Genomic DNA, 16,223 nt, shown 5'->3' on the forward strand with positions numbered 1-16,223 from the left:
GTACAAATTCATAGGTAGATTATCTTAACAGACTGTTCAATCATCGACGAAAGGAAACATTGTTAAGTTCCATATCCAGTGGTTATCAAGTCTTTAAATATTATGAAGATTCATTGGTTTTTATTGTATGTTAACTATTCAGTTTTTTGGCTGAGGTCAGGTCATGTTAGTTGTGGATGTACGTGTATGTAGGAACTTATAACGTACAGGACAGTAGAAAGGAAATTGCCCGGTTTTCCTGGTTACACCAGTATCTTAGGCGGCCATGAACATTGGTTGTATCTGTCATTGTTCTGCAGAGAAAGACTAGTTAGAGCATCAGCCATGGTTCTACATTTGCTATCAAGCAGTAATTTCATGTGTCATGGTGGCAGGTCCAAAAGCGAATAGTATATAGATCAAACGTAATGGTGGATCTGGCTGTACCTCAGGCAATGATATACGATTAACGAAAGTGCACGTAAGGTTTGTATTTCCTACGTTAATGTCTCTTCTGTACTATTGCATGAATGTATGTCATTTCAAGGCAGATTTTGAACGCGAATTGGCATGGCCTGATGCACCGAATTTTGTCAACAGATCAGTTTTATCACTAGCTATGTGTGAGTTAGAAATAAAGTTTTCCGAGCGCTACCTCGCGCATGCGCGTGAGGTAGCGCTCGGAAAGCAAACACCTGTGTGGATCAGGTGTTTGCTTTGAAGAATGTATGTGAGAAATACTTAGAAAAGCAAATGGATTTGTATGTAGCATTTATGGATCTGGAGAAAGCATATGATAAGAGTTGATAGAGATGCTCTGTGGAAGGTATTAAGAATATATGGTGTGGGGGGGGGGGGGGTTACAAGCAGTGAAAAGTTTTTATCGAGGATGTAAGGCATTTGTACGTGTAGGAAGAGAGGAAAGTGATTGGTTCTCAGAGAATGTTGGTTTGCGGCAGGGGTGTGTAATGTCTCCGTGATTGTTTAATTTGTTTATGGATGGGGTTGTTAGGGAGGTGAATACAAGAGTTTTGGAAAGAGGGGCAAGTATGCACTCTGTTGTGGATGGGAGAGCTTGGGAAGTGAGTCAGTTGTTCGCTGATGATACAGCGCTGGTGGCTGATTCATGTGAGAAACTGCAGAAGCTGGTGACTGAGTTTGGTAAAGTGTGTGAAAGAAGAAAGCTGAGCGTAAATGTGAATAAGAGCAAAGCTATTAGGTACAGTAGGGTTCAGGGACAAGTCAATTGGGAGGTAAGTTTGAATGGAGAAAAACTGGAGGGAGTGGTGTTTTAGATATATGGGAGTGGATTTGGCAGCGGATGGAACCATAGAAGCGGAAGTGAATCATAGGGTGGGGAAGGGAGCGAAAGTTCTGGTAGCGTTGAAGAATGTGTGGAAGTCGAGAACATTATCTCGGAAAGCAAAAATGGTTATGTTTGAAGGAATAGTGGTTCCAACAATGTTATATGGTTGCGAGGCGTGGGCTATAGAGTTGTGCGGAGGAAGATAGATGTGCTGAAAATGAGATGTTTGAGGACAATATGTGGTGTGAGGTGGTTTGATCGAGTAAGTAATAATAGGGTAAGAAACATATATATATATATATATATATATTTTTTTTTTTTTTTTTTTTTTTTTTTTTTTATACTTTGTCGCTGTCTCCCGCGTTTGCGAGGTAGCGCAAGGAAACAGACGAAAGAAATGGCCCAACCCCCCCCCCCCATACACATGTACATACACACGTCCACACACGCAAATATACATACCTACACAGCTTTTCATGGTTTACCCCAGACGCTTCACATGCCTTGCTTCAATCCACTGACAGCACGTCAACCCCTGTATACCACATGACTCCAATTCACTCTATTCTTGCCCTCCTTTCACCCTCCTGCATGTTCAGGCCCCGATCACACAAAATCTTTTTCACTCCATCTTTCCACCTCCAATTTGGTCTCCCTCTTCTCCTCGTTCCCTCCACCTCCGACACATATATCCTCTTGGTCAATCTCTCCTCACTCATTCTCTCCATGTGCCCAAACCATTTCAAAACACCCTCTTCTGCTCTCTCAACCACGCTCTTTTTATTTCCACACATCTCTCTTACCCTTACGTTACTTACTCGATCAAACCACCTCACACCACACATTGTCCTCAAACATCTCATTTCCAGCACATCCATCCTCCTGCGCACATCTCTATCCATAGCCCACGCCTCGCAACCATACAGCATTGTTGGAACCACTATTCCCTCAAACATACCCATTTTTGCTTTCCGAGATACTGTTCTCGACTTCCACACATTTTTCAAGGCTCCCAAAATTTTCGCCCCCTCCCCCACCCTATGATCCACTTCCGCTTCCATGGTTCCATCCGCTGACAGATCCACTCCCAGATATCTAAAACACTTCACTTCCTCCAGTTTTTCTCCATTCAAACTCACCTCCCAATTGACTTGACCCTCACCCCTACTGTACCTAATAACCTTGCTCTTATTCACATTTACTCTCAACTTTCTTCTTCCACACACTTTACCAAACTCAGTCACCAGCTTCTGCAGTTTCTCACATGAATCAGCCACCAGCGCTGTATCATCAGCGAACAACAATTGACTCACTTCCCAAGCTCTCTCATCCCCAACAGACTTCATACTTGCCCCTCTTTCCAGGACTCTTGCATTTACCTCCTTTACAACCCCATCCATAAACAAATTAAACAACCATGGAGACATCACACACCCCTGCCGCAAACCTACATTCACTGAGAACCAATCACTTTCCTCTCTTCCTACACGTACACATGCCTTACATCCTCGATAAAAACTTTTCACTGCTTCTAACAACTTGCCTCCCACACCATATATTCTTAATACCTTCCACAGAGCATCTCTATCAACTCTATCATATGCCTTCTCCAGAATCATAAATGCTACATACAAATCCATTTGCTTTTCTAAGTATTTCTCACATACATTCTTCAAAGCAAACACCTGATCCACACATCCTCTACCACTTCTGAAACCGCACTGCTCTTCCCCAATCTGATGCTCTGTACATGCCTTCACCCTCTCAATCAATACCCTCCCATATAATTTACCAGGAATACTCAACAAACTTATACCTCTGTAATTTGAGCACTCACTCTTATCCCCTTTGCCTTTGTACAATGGCACTATGCACGCATTCCGCCAATCCTCAGGCACCTCACCATGAGTCATACATACATTAAATAACCTTACCAACCAGTCAACAATACAGTCACCCCCTTTCTTAATAAATTCCACTGCAATACCATCCAAACCTGCTGCCTTGCCGGCTTTCATCTTCCGCAAAGCTTTTACTACCTCTTCTCTGTTTACCAAATCATTTTCCCTAACCCTCTCACTTTGCACACCACCTCGACCAAAACACCCTATATCTGCCACTCTGTCATCAGACACATTCAACAAACCTTCAAAATACTCATTCCATCTCCTTCTCACATCACCGCTACTTGTTATCACCTCCCCATTTACGCCCTTCACTGAAGTTCCCATTTGCTCCCTTGTCTTACGCACCCTATTTACCTCCTTCCAGAACATCTTTTTATTCTCCCTGAAATTTACTGATAGTCTCTCACCCCAACTCTCATTTGCCCTTTTTTTCACCTCTTGCACCTTTCTCTTGACCTCCTGTCTCTTTCTTTTATACTTCTCCCACTCAATTGCATTTTTTCCCTGCAAAAATCGTCCAAATGCCTCTCTCTTCTCTTTCACTAATACTCTTATATATATATATATATATATATATATATATATATATATATATATTTTTTTTTTTTTTTTGCTTTGTCGCTGTCTCCCGCGTTTGCGAGGTAGCGCAAGGAAACAGATGAAAGAAATGGCCTAACCCACCCCCATACACATGTATATACATACGTCCACATACGCAAATATACATACCTACACAGCTTTCCATGGTTTACCCCAGACGCTTCACATGCCCTGATTGAATCCACTGACAGCACGTCAACCCCGGTATACCACATTGATCCAATTCACTCTATTCCTTGCCCTCCTTTCACCCTCCTGCATGTTCAGGCCCCAATCACACAAAATCTTTTTCACTCCATCTTTCCACCTCCAATTTGGTCTCCCACTTCTCCTCGTTCCCTCCACCTCCGACACATATATCCTCTTGGTCAATCTTTCCTCACTCATTCTCTCCATGTGCCCAAACCATTTCAAAACACCTTCTTCTGCTCTCTCAACCACGCTCTTTTTATTTCCACACATCTCTCTTACCCTTACGTTACTTACTCGATCAAACCATCTCACACCACACATTGTCCTCAAACATCTCATTTCCAGCACATCCATCCTCCTGCGCACAACTCTATCTATAGCCCACGCCTCGCAACCATACAACATTGTTGGAACCACTATTCCTTCAAACATACCCATTTTTGCTTTCCGAGATAACATATATATATATATATATATATATATATATATATATATATATATATATATATATATATATATATATATATTTTTTATACTTTGTCGCTGTCTCCCGCGTTTGCGAGGTAGCGCAAGGAAACAGACGAAAGAAATGGCCCAACCCCCCCCCATACACATGTATATACATACGTCCACACATGCAAATATACATACCTACACAGCTTTCCATGGTTTACCCCAGACGCTTCACATGCCTTGATTCAATCCACTGACAGCACGTCAGCCCCGGTATACCACATCGCTCCAATTCACTCTATTCCTTGCCCTCCTTTCACCCTCCTGCATGTTCAGGCCCCGATCACACAAAATCTTTTTCACTCCATCTTTCCACCTCCAATTTGGTCTCCCTCTTCTCCTTGTTCCCTCCACCTCCGACACATATATCCTCTTGGTCAATCTTTCCTCACTCATCCTCTCCATGTGCCCAAACCACTTCAAAACACATTCTTCTGCTCTCTCAACCACGCTCTTTTTATTTCCACACATCTCTCTTACCCTTACGTTACTCACTCGATCAAACCACCTTACACCACACATTGTCCTCAAACATCTCATTTCCAGCACATCCATCCTCATGCGCACAACTCTATCCATAGCCCACGCCTCGCAACCATACAACATTGTTGGAACCACTATTCCTTCAAACATACCCATTTTTGCTTTCCGAGATAATGTTCTCGACTTCCACACATTCTTCAAGGCCCCCAGAATTTTCGCCCCCTCCCCCACCCTATGATCCACTTCCGCTTCCATATATATATATATATATATATATATATTATTATTATTATTTTGCTTTGTCGCTGTCTCCCGCGTTTGCGAGGTAGCGCAAGGAAACAGACGAAAGAAATGGCCCAACCCACCCCCCTACACATGTATATACATACACGTCCACACACGCAAATATACATACCCATACATCTCAATGTACACATATATGTACACACACAGACACATACATATATACACATGCACACAATTCACAGTCTGCCTTTACTCATTCCCATCGCCACCTCGCCACACATGGAATAACACCTCCCTCCCCCCACATGTGTGCGAGGTAGCGCTAGGAAAAGACAACAAAGGCCACATTCGTTCCCACTCAGTCTCTAGCTGTCATGCAATAATGCTCGAAACCACAGCTCCCTTTCCACATCCAGGCCCCACAGAACTTTCCATGGCTTACCTCAGACGCTTCACATGCCCTGATTAAATCCATTGACAACACGTCGACGCTGGTATACCACATCGATCCAATTCACTCTATTCCTTGCCCTCCTTTCACCCTCCTGCATATTCAGACCCCGATCACTCAAATTCTTTTTCATTCCATCCTTCCACCAATTTGGTCTCCCACTTCTCCTCGTTCCCTCCACCTCCGACACATATATCCTCTTGGTCAATCTTTCCTCACTCATTCTCTCCCTGTGTCCAAACCATTTCAAAACACCCTCTTCTGCTCTCTCGACCACACTCTTTTTATTTCCACACATCTCTCTTACCCTTACATTACTTACTCGATCAAACCACCTCACACCACACATTGTCCTCAAACATCTCATTTCCAGCACATCCACCCTCCTGCGCACAACTCTATCCATAGCCCACGCCTCGCAACCATACAACATTGTTGGAACCACTATTCCTTCAAACATACCCATTTTTGCTTTCCGAGATAAAGTTCTCGACTTCCACACATTCTTCAAGGCTCCCAGGATTTTCGCCCCCTCCCCACCCTATGATTCACTTCCGCTTCCATGGTTCCATCCGCTGCCAGATCCACTCCCAGGTATCTAAAACACTTTACTTCCTCCAGTTTTTCTCCATTCAATCTTACCTCCCAATTGACTTGACCCTCAACCCTACTGTACCTAATAACCTTGCTTTTATTCACATTTACTCTTAACTTTCTTCTTTCACACACTTTACCAAACTCAGTCACCAGCTTCTGCAGTTTCTCACATGAATCAGCCATCAGCGCTGTATCATCAGCGAACAAAAACTGACTCACTCCCCAAGCTCTCTCATCCCCAACAGACTTCATACTTGCCCCTCTTTCCAAAACTCTTGCATTCACCTCCCAAACAACCCCATCCATAAACAAATTAAACAACCATGGAGACATCACACACCCCTGCCGCAAACCTACATTCGCTGAGAACCAATCACTTTCCTCGCTTCCTACACGTACACATGCCTTACATCCTAGATAAAAACTTTTCACTGCCTCTAACAACTTGCCTCCCACATCATATATTCTTAATACCTTCCATAGAGCATCTCTATCAACTCTATCATATGCCTTCTCCAGAACCATAAATGCTACATACAAATCCATTTGCTTTTCTAAGTATTTCTCACATACATTCTTCAAAGCAAACACCTGATCCACACATCCTCTACCACTTCTGAAATCATACTGCTCTTCCCCAATCTGATGCTCTGTACATGCCTTCACCCTCTCATTCAATACCCTCCCATATAATTTCCAAGGAATACTCAACAAACTTATACCTCTGTAATTTGAGCACTCACTCTTATCCCCTTTGCCTTTGTACAATGGCGCTATGCAAGCATTCCGCCAATCCTCAGGCACCTCACCATGAATCATACATACATTGAATAACCTTACCAACCAGTCAACAATACAGTCGCCCCCTTTTTTTAATAAATTCCACTGCAATACCATCCAAACCTGCTGCCTTGCCGGCTTTCATCTTCCTCAAAGTTTTTACTACCTCTTCTCTGTTTACCAAATCATTTTCCCTAACCCTCTCACTTTGCACACCACCTTGACCAAAACACCCTATATCTGCCACTCTATCATCAAACACATTCAACAAACCTTCAAAATACTCACTCCATCTCCTTCTCACATAACACTACTTGTTATCACCTCCCCATTAGCCCCCTTCCCTGAAGTTCCCATTTGTTCCTTTGTCTTACACACTTTATTTACCTCCTTCCAAAACATCTTTTAATTCTCCCTAAAATTTAATGATACTCTCTCACCCCAACTCTTATTTGCCCTCTTTTTTACCTCTTGCACCTTCCTCTTGACCTCCTGTCTCTTTCTTTTATATATCTCCCAGTCATTTGCATTATTTCCCTGCAAAAATCGTCGAAATGCCTCTCTCTTCTCCTTCACTAATAATCTTACTTCCTCATCCCACCACTCACTACCCTTTCTAACCTGCCCACCTCCCACGCTTCTCATGCCACAAGCATCTTTTGCGCAACCCATCACTGCTTCCCTAAATAACTCCCACTCCTCCCCCACTCTCCTTACGTCCTTTCTTCTCACCTTTTTCCATTCTGTACTCAGTCTCTCCTGGTACTTCCTCACACAAGTCTCCTTCCCAAGCTCACTTCCTCTCACCACTCTCTTCACCCTAACATTCTCTTCGTTTCTGAAAACCTCTACAAATCTTCACCTTCGCCTCCACAAGATAATGATCAGACACTCCCTCCAGTTGCACCTCTCAGCACATTAACATCCAAAAGTCTCTCTTTCGCGTGCCTATCAATTAACACGTAATCCAATAACGCTCTCTGGCCATCTCTCCTACATACATACTTATACTTATGTATATCTCTTTTTAAACCAGGTATTCCCAATCACCAGCCCTTTTTCAGCACATAGATTTACAAGCTCTTCACCATTTCCATTTACAACACTGAACACCCCGTGTATACCAATTATTCCCTCAACTGCCACATTACTCACCTTTGCATTCAAATCACCCATCACTATAACCTGGTCTCGTGCATCAAACTACTAACACACTCACTCAGCTGCTCCCAAAACACTTGCCTCTCATGATCGTTCTTCTCATGCCCAGGTGCATATGCACCAATAATCACCCATCTCTCTCCATACACTTTCAGTTTTACCCATATCAATCTAGAGTTTACTTTCTTACACTCTATCACATACTCCCACCACTCCTATTTCAGGAGTAGTGCTACTCCTTCCCTTGCTATTGTCCTCTCACTAACCCCGTATGATATTACACCTAGTTTAAGTCTGAGTGTAGAGCAAAATATCTTGCCTTTCATTACTCGTAATGTACTTCGGCTCCACAGAAAACGATAATTCATCCTACTGCTCTACAAAAACGATAATTCATCCTACTGCTCCACAAAAACGATAATTCATCTTACTGCTCCACAGAAAACGGTAATTCATGCTAGCTCTAAAAACGTCTGGTGGTATGCGGTAGCCCGCTTGCCGTTACTGTCACCCACACGTTCGATCGATTATATCGCTTTCCCTCGACGTTTTCGACGTTATATATAATGACCAAAAGTTCACTGTAGGACCTCGATGTTTCCTACGTCATACACGATGATCAGATGTTCACCGTAAAACACCTGCAAGAATTACAGTCATAGGAAGAGGAGCTTAGGTTTTTGTTAAATGGGGTAAGACCAGTTTCCGATGATTATCAGCTCTAAATATAATGATCTCGGTATTTTACTGTCATTTAAACCTGCCTTATGAATATGGTGACTGGCTGCATGAGAAGTTAGGAGTGGAATGAGTGGCCGCTTAGTGTGTTGTCTGCATGTAGACGTCCGTCAATCAATTAGCGCGACACTCGCTCATGACTGGTGTATTTCCTTTAGAATAAGGATAAAGTTGTCAGGTAGTAGTTTGAAAGTAGGCTTATCATATGTTGATTTTTGTAAATGTATTACTTGCTTTTACGTTTAATGAACTCCATTTTCCCTGATGACCATTGACCCTCACCACTATCGTCTTGTATATCGCATAATAAACTGCAGTGCCCCGAATCAGGATCCTTAAGTCGTATTGTATTCTCTGAGCGCTACACTAGTATTATAGATTAATTCAATATATAAAAGTATTTTCGATGCTTGGTTGTTTTACCTCTGATTCACACACCTACACACACACACACACACACACACGCATGGACTGAACCAGGGCATATGAAGCGTCTGAGGTAAACCACGGAAAGGTCTGTGGGGCCTGGATGTGGATTATGTACCAACCAATCAATAACAGTCACCATCGTAATGAATTCATCTGCATTACTATCCAGTCTCACCGCCTTGCCAGATTTCATCTTTTGCAAACCGCTCTTTCTGACTCACTTTCCATACCATACCACCTCGACCTAAACACTCTATATCTGCCACTATCATCAAACACATTTAACATTCCTTAAAGATACTCTCCATCTCATCACTTCAACGATGTCCCCATTTGTTCCCTTGTCTTTTGCATATTATTTACCTTCTTCTAAAACATCTTTTCATTCTCCCTAAAGTTTATTGATGCTTTAACCTCAACTCTCATTTGCCCTCTTTTTCTACCCCTGCACCTACCTCTTGACCTCCTGCCGCTTTCTCTTATACATCTCCCAATCATTTGCACTCCATCCTTGTAAATACTGATCAGATGCCACTTTTCTCTTTCACCACCTTCATCCCACCACTCACTACCCTGTTTAATCTGCCCACCTCCCACCTTTCGCATGCCATATGCATCTCCTGCGCATGCCACCACTGCTTCTCTAGATACCTCCCATACCTCTCCCACTCCCCTCACTTCATTTGCTCTCACCTTTTGCCATTTTCACTTAATCTTTCCTGGTATTTCTTCACACAAGTCTCCTTTCCAAGCCCACATACTCTCACCACTCTCAATCTTTCCTGGTATTTATTCACACGAGTCTCCTTTCCAAGCCCACATACTCTCACCACTCTCTTCTTCACGATATTGTCTCCTCTTTTTCAAAGATGTTTATAAATCTTCACCTTCGCCTCCCCAAGATAGTGATCAGACATCCTACCAGCTGCCTCCTCTGCATATTTACATCCAAAAGTCTCTCTTTACATGCCTGTCAAATAATACATAATATAATAATGCCCGTTGACCATCTCTCTTACTCACATACATGTACTTGTGTGTATCTCTTCCTAGTCACCAGTCTTTTCAGCTCGCAACTCCACAAGCTCTTCACCATTTCCATTTATAACACTGATTACCCCTTGCGCACCAGCTATATCCTCAGCTGCCACATTACTTACCTTTGTGTTTAAATCACCCATCACTAATATCTGGTAACATGCACCAAAGCTACTGACATGCTCAACTGCTCCCAAAACACTTGCCTCATGATTTTTTTTTTTTTGTGTGTGTATCCAGGTGCATAAGCACCAATAATCACCCATTTCTTGTCATCCACTTTCAGTTTTACCCATATCAATCTAGAATTTACTTTCTTACACTCTATGTGTGTGGATGTGGCTTTGTTCTTTATTCATATGACAATACTGGTAAAATTATTAAAATAGCATCATAGATATTAAAATTTGTGAAGTTTAAAGTAGTGCATTCATCTACAGCACACATTATGGGATAGTTTTGGTACTGGATGGAGCTATCCAATTCACTGAGTGGGACGAGATGATAACCTTCTTGCCCATCAACTCCCACCCCAATGCAAAGAAGGTTAGTGTGTTTTGGTTTTGATTAGTTGTTTTCTTTGCTGTAACACAGGACAGAGCAGTTTGTGATAATGCATGATGAAAGTATAAACTTGGCACTTACCTCTAAAAGGCGGTAGTTTTTAACCCATGGTTCATACCCAAAATTGGCTTGACAGCCCACTTTGGATGGATTGTCACTGGTGTCCAATGGATGTCTGAACTTGCCTTTATAATGCAGATCACTCATGCTGCCAGAACATACCATTTCTTTCTGTTAGGATGTTAAGATACTGAAAAAATTAGTAGACTGGATCCCAAGCTTATAACAGAAGTGCATGAAAATTATCCTTAGTCCTCTGTTTTTTACATTTTCTGGTAAGATTGTATTCTCATTTGTCACAGTTGAATTATTTATTGTGATTTACTTTTCAGTTTTTATGCCAGCAATGAAAATTGTAAAATGACTGTTTGAAGCCACAGTTTTGTCATTTGTGGAGAAAACTTGAGCGCTGAGTTTTTTCATGAATAAACTAGGTAACATCATAAAGGAAAGCACTTTAGTTATTTGGAGAAATGTTTAAGTTTCGTCAAAAGAAAGGAACAACAAATAAGGTGGCCTCCTGTTTTGTATCTTGACATCACAAAACAAGCCACCCACTATTGGTGAGGAATAGGTGAAACCAGCAACTGTTGACATGACACATATTATCAGCAGAGGTGATATCATTTGAAAGATCAGGCAGAATCCTTTGTTGAATGATGACTTGTTTGTACGACTGTATCATGTGAAATGACGTCAGACAGCAGGTGACTGTAGCTATAAAGGTTGTGGACAGTTCACTCTTCCTTTTGATAAAAAGATACATGTTAATGATGATGTGTGACTTTTGGTGTATTTATGCTACAGTCCAAAAGATACGGAAGAAGAGTTCCTCTCTTACCAGCTATTGGGCGCCACTTCCTTCGGAAAAGATATAATCCAAGATTGTGGATCCATTTTTAAAGGATGAACGATTAAGGTGCAATCACTGCTTCAGTTTATGCTGATGGCACATTACTGATTTCAGGAGCACTCAGGGGTGTCACTGCTTGAGCAGAGTGAGTTATCAAGTATTGTTAGTTCTTCTTTGTCCACTTGAATAGAATATCTCCTTTCAGAGGACTGTGCATGATTTGGAGATTGTGATGCAAAAAGGTATTCTTGTGAATTTCATCAAAGTCTCTCATTTCAGGAATATAAAGTCAAATGTGATCTGATTTTTATTTTGATCAAGTGCTTGTACTCTGCTTCTCTGAGGTTAGATTGTTTTTGTGAGGAAAGGTGCTTCAGTGAGTAGCAATATCGTGTGATGAGGTTGAAATTTTGTTGTTGGAAAAAACCATTAACTTGCCACAAGATTCTTTTGTAGGTAGTAGTTGGAAGGCTGCCACCAACCAGGGAGGCATATTACTACCACTGCCTGCCTGGGTATTGAAAGAGGTAAGTGATATCTGTGTAGTGAGCAAGCACTTCACTGGTTATCAAGTTGCAGTCCTTTGACCCAGGTTGCTGTTTTCTTTTTGCCTCACCTACACATGGACTGCTGGTATTCTATCCACAAACATACAATCTCTTGTTGTCACAGTTAACACTGGACAACACTTAACTCACACAACTCATTCTTCACAAAACTAGATATTCCTGTGGTGAGTGCTTTGCACTATCCCTGCCTTTTCCCAAAATGGTAGGAGCAATAGATGGAAATAATAGGTAGGAATGTTTGGCAGTTGGTAGGAGCATTAAGTTGTAATATACAGCATAGATATTAGGTAAACACATTAGGTAGTAGTTGGTAGGAACATGGGAAAACACTGCACTAGAGTTATCCTGTGCCAGTAGCCTGTTAAGGGTGAGGAACCACAGGCTAAGAAGCTGCACTTGAGTTCATCAGTTATGGAGACTCTTGCCATGGCCACCTCCTTGAGGGAGTTCCCAAAAGGAGCGGGCCTTCAAGATAGAGTTCTTTGGTCAAAGTTGTTCACTTAGTAAGTTTAATTTCTCTCTTTTTTTTTAGGCTCCAGTTATGAAGAAAAGTCTGCACCAAGGCCAGGTCTTAATTAGAATATAGAGAGAATTATGAAAGGAAAAAGAGATGAGAAAATATTTATTAATTCTTTTAGTGGTAGTGCAGAACCTGTTTTTTATAATGTTCCAGGCCATAGGTATTGGGAAAGACATGAGAAGGTAGAGAGGTTCAAAGCTTCTAGTTGTGGAGAAAGAAATAATCAGAACCACCCATCCTTGAGTTGCCCTGTGACCACACAGTAGCCATGTGATATAGTAGCTTGCTGAGTAGTGCATGGTCTAGCTACTGCTGGGTGCATACAAGCGGTCAGTTCTTGGAAGGAAAAACCAAAATAATGCTTCTAGGAGTGGGAAAATGGACCAACATTGTGGCATAGGGAAAGTGGTTCAAGTTTCGAAGTTAGTCTGGGAGAGTTTACAAGTTAGACTACTTTTGACTTGACTCTGTCAAGTAAGATGCAGATGTAGAACCATCCCAGATGTGAGAGCAGTGCTCCATACAAGCATGACACAGTCCTTTATATAATTGGAGGAACTCTTCAGAAGAAATGGAATGGAATTCAGGACTGTCAAAGGAGAGATGAGGTTTGTGAAGAGTTTCCTTTAGAGAGATGGGTAGAAACTATGTCTTGGAGGTATTAAACTCATCCAGATTTCATCTACCCCACTGAGATATCCTTTCCAAGTCTGAGTTTGTTTAGAAAGCTGTGCTGAGACAAGATGGAGATCCTGTGAAAGAAGAAGGAGCATAATTGAAGGATGTGGCAGAATGCAGCGTTGAGTCATCTTTTGGTTGTTTGTGGAAGAGAGGAAATCATTGATGATAAGAGAAAAAAGTGTAGGGGACAGGACAGAACCTTGAGGGACACCACTGTTGATTGGCCAGAGAGGAAGCTAGATATGAGGGAACAAATTAAGGAAGGGAAGCCAAAAGCGAGAAGCTTAGAGATGAAACTCTGACACTAGACCCTGTCAAAAGCTTTGGATGTCAAGGGCAACAACCCGAAAATTTTTCAGGTCTGATGACCAGACATTAGCAAGATAGGAAAAATACTACCAGTGGATCTTGCCTTATGAAAGCGATATTGGTGACCAGAGAGAAGATTGTAAGATTCAAGATGTCTAAGATATGGGAGCTGAGGAGGGATTCAAAGTCTTTGGAAATGGTAGATGTCTGAGCAACAGGATGATAGTTAGAGGGGTAGAACGGTCACCCTTCTTTTGGATGGGATGCACCAAAGCATGCTTCTAAGAAGAAGGAAGAGTTCTGGTTTTTAAACAGAAATGCAACAGACAAGCAAGCCCAGGTCCAAGTTCAGAGGCATGCTCTTTCAGTATATGGGGATGGATATCATCAGGACCATAAGCCTTGCTTGTGTTCAGAAAGAGAAGTGCTTTTTGGAGAGATTGAAAAGGGATTACAGGAAGGGGCATAGGATTAGTAAGAGGATTATGATGGGGTGAAGGAATGTGAGAGTCGTCTAAGGAAGAGTTAGAGGACTAATGGGAACCAGAGTTGCTTTGTCTATGGAAGAGACAGCTATAGAACCATCAGAACTGAAGTTGTAAAAGATCCCCTTAGCTTAAGACAGAAAGACTTTTCTGTGGATAACAAGGAGAGGTTATCACACTTCCTTTGTGTAAAGAAATGTTTTGACTCATAGATAACGTTCTAACAAAGATTACTGGCAGTGATAAACGTTGACTGGGAGTCGGAGGAAGGAGATTTTTTTTTCCAAGCCTGATATGCCTGATCCTTTGCCTGAATGGCTTCAGAACAAGAATGGTTGAACCGTGGATTAGAAGAAGAGGAGGAAAAAGGAAGAAGAAGAGGGGATAAATGCTTGCTGAATGGGAGTCAGAGGAAGGAATGTTTTTTTTTTTTCTCAAGCCCAACATGCCTGATCCTTTGCCTGAATGGCTTCAAACAGGAATGGTTGAACCATGGATTAGAAGAGGAGGAAAAAGGAAGAGGGGATAACTGCTTCTATTCCCACAAGAATAATCTCTGCTGTGCATGAGGCAGAGACAAAAGCATCTCCAAATATGAGACAAGGTCAGAAAAGAATTTTTGTTAGTTTTTCCAGTCTGCTTTGTTGAGGTGCTAGTATTTATGCTTAGATGGGGTTACTAGAGAGAGGGATGCTATTAAGTTAGATAGATTTATGAGACTGTGATCAGATAAACCAACTGGGGCAAGATTGTGTAGTTACAGTGGGATGGAATAGAAGTGAAAAACAGATTCAGAATATTAGAAGAGCAGTCACTGCAGTCAGGAATATGGGTGGGATGGGGACAGTGTGCTCTAGATTATTGAGAATGGAGAATGTGAGGGCTTTAATCCTCCACTGTCCATTTGGGGGGGAGTCAGCCATACCCTTTGGTGAGCGTTAAAATCTCCTAAGTAGAAGTCCTCGGCTTGCAGATGAGAGGATGCCACAGTCTCATGGCTAGAGTTTTGATAGAGGAAGATATAAGATGTGTAGAATCAAAGGAGCAATAGGTAGAACAGAGAAAAAGGACAGTAGGTGGGAAACAGACCTTTAACCACATAACATCATAGTTTGGGGACTCAAGGCCCCTGATTTATAATTCACTCCATGTGTATTGTGTCACTGAGCTAGACCACAATTGGAATTTAAGTTATTGCCCATAAAGGTTAAGAAGTATTGATCTAAAGTGTAATGAATGGGATATTTCATTGGAACTTGATCATCTAACTTTATTTTTATTTCATGCAGCAACACATCCATTTGTCCATAGGCACATTCTTGTCATCATGATAAAGGCAATACTTGACAGACTTTATTCTTACACCATAGATAATTCCAGAAGAGCAATATCCTCTTTTGACAAGTCCTTAGGGCCAGGCATTGGAGCACAAACACACCCCATAGCACACATGGGTAGGGAAAAAAAAAAAAGGGGGGGTGTAAATAAAGGCCAGTGGTGCTGTGGAAGCTGTGGAGATGAGGATGTAATGAAGATGGTCTTTGAATTGATCCATGGGAATGTGGTAAAGGTGGGGGTTAAGGAGGGTGTTGGGAAAATGATAGTATAATAAAGACGACCTTTGAAGTGAATTCTTGTTTATTGAGGGTCTATTAATGGCGAGGTTTGTGGTGTCTTCCTCCATACAGAACTTGATGGTGAGTGATAGTGCAATGGGAGGTTTGTTGCATCTCTTATTTGATGGTATTTTTTGTTTTGAAGC

At 41.8% G+C, this 16,223-nt stretch overlaps 1 long non-coding RNA gene across 1 annotated transcript in view; it reads left to right on the forward strand.

Annotated features, from left to right (window-relative positions):
* The first annotated feature begins 8,710 nt into the window (after positions 1-8,710).
* Positions 8,711-16,223, forward strand: part of LOC139748289 (uncharacterized) — a 36,322-nt gene continuing 28,809 nt past the window's right edge. The window contains exons 1-2 of the long non-coding RNA XR_011712627.1: positions 8,711-8,907; positions 10,861-10,966. This is a non-coding gene — a long non-coding RNA (uncharacterized lncRNA). The remainder of the gene's footprint in view (positions 8,908-10,860; positions 10,967-16,223) is intronic.

The sequence above is a fragment of the Panulirus ornatus genome, chromosome 73 (genome assembly GCF_036320965.1).
Source record: "Panulirus ornatus isolate Po-2019 chromosome 73, ASM3632096v1, whole genome shotgun sequence".
NCBI lineage: Eukaryota > Metazoa > Arthropoda > Malacostraca > Decapoda > Palinuridae > Panulirus > Panulirus ornatus.